A 1,070-nucleotide genomic window follows, 5' to 3' on the forward strand; every position below is an offset into this window, starting at 1 on the left:
TAATTTTTTTTTAAATGAAACAGTAGTAATTAAAACAAAAATTCTTCTTTAATATTCATTGTATTTGGTCATTTAGACCTAGTAAATAACTCCTTAGAGACTGTAGAGACTGTATACTTCAGGAACCATGACTGGGTAAACAAAATTAATAATGCAAACAATGTTGTTGCAGTATTTGCAGATAATCAAGCTAACAGTATGCTTAGTAGGACTTTACTAACTAAGAATTAGAGGCACTCAGTTCTGCTATATTCTCAAAAAATAATTTTATGGGAAGGGCCCTGTCACATGGTTGATTTTTTGTTTGATTTATAGGCTTGAAGTAAAGGAAATGGATGCTTAATCACCCTATTTAAGTATGCATTTAGCAAAATATTTTACTTCTTCAGAATGATGCTGAAAAAGCAACTGAAGTTCTGAGACAGTAGTTTCCAAAATTGCAGCCAGAGAATGGACAGAGAAAATTTCAACAACCACAGTAAGGATCTTCTCAAAACTGTTCATTTTATGGTTAACCTTTTGATTGCATTATTGTGTTTTGTCTTTTTCTTTCGTTTTTTCTATTCTGTTTTAGATAAAAGTTGAGCATTTTTGAACTGTTCAATTTACTATTTTCCAGAGTGCCGTGAAGAGCAACATAATGCTTGCACAGTGAATTATGACAAGGAGAGCAGAGAATTGTCACAGGTACAAATTCCTTGGCCATATGTTTGACAGAAGTTCCTGACTTGTAATTAGCAGAGACACCGAGAAACACCTGGAAGGATTTTTTTTTCTTTTTTTACTGAGTTAAGGATGGAAAGTAATATAAAAGGTCGAAGAACAATATTAGGAGAATGAGTAATGCACCCCCCCACCCTCAGCATCACTTTGCAATTTTGCAATGCTTTATCAGTAGAGCATGCTGAGTAATACAGATGTGACTTACTTAGTTATTTAAAATAACCATAAATTTGTATTAATAAAAATAAAACAACTATAGCGTATCCATAGTCACACACATGTATGCACATCTGATTTGTTGAAGATCTAATATTAAATTTGAAATATACTTTTAGAATATTTTTAAA

General features: G+C 31.9%; 1 long non-coding RNA gene across 1 annotated transcript; it reads left to right on the top strand.

Annotated features, from left to right (window-relative positions):
* The first annotated feature begins 382 nt into the window (after positions 1-382).
* On the top strand, positions 383-820 carry LOC119569589. Its single transcript, XR_005228289.1, has 2 exons — positions 383-478; positions 620-820. It is a non-coding gene; the product is annotated as an uncharacterized LOC119569589 (long non-coding RNA).
* Positions 821-1,070: the final 250 nt, after the last annotated feature.

The sequence above is a fragment of the Penaeus monodon genome, unplaced genomic scaffold, assembly GCF_015228065.2.
Source record: "Penaeus monodon isolate SGIC_2016 unplaced genomic scaffold, NSTDA_Pmon_1 PmonScaffold_16813, whole genome shotgun sequence".
Classification (NCBI taxonomy): Eukaryota; Metazoa; Arthropoda; class Malacostraca; order Decapoda; family Penaeidae; genus Penaeus; species Penaeus monodon.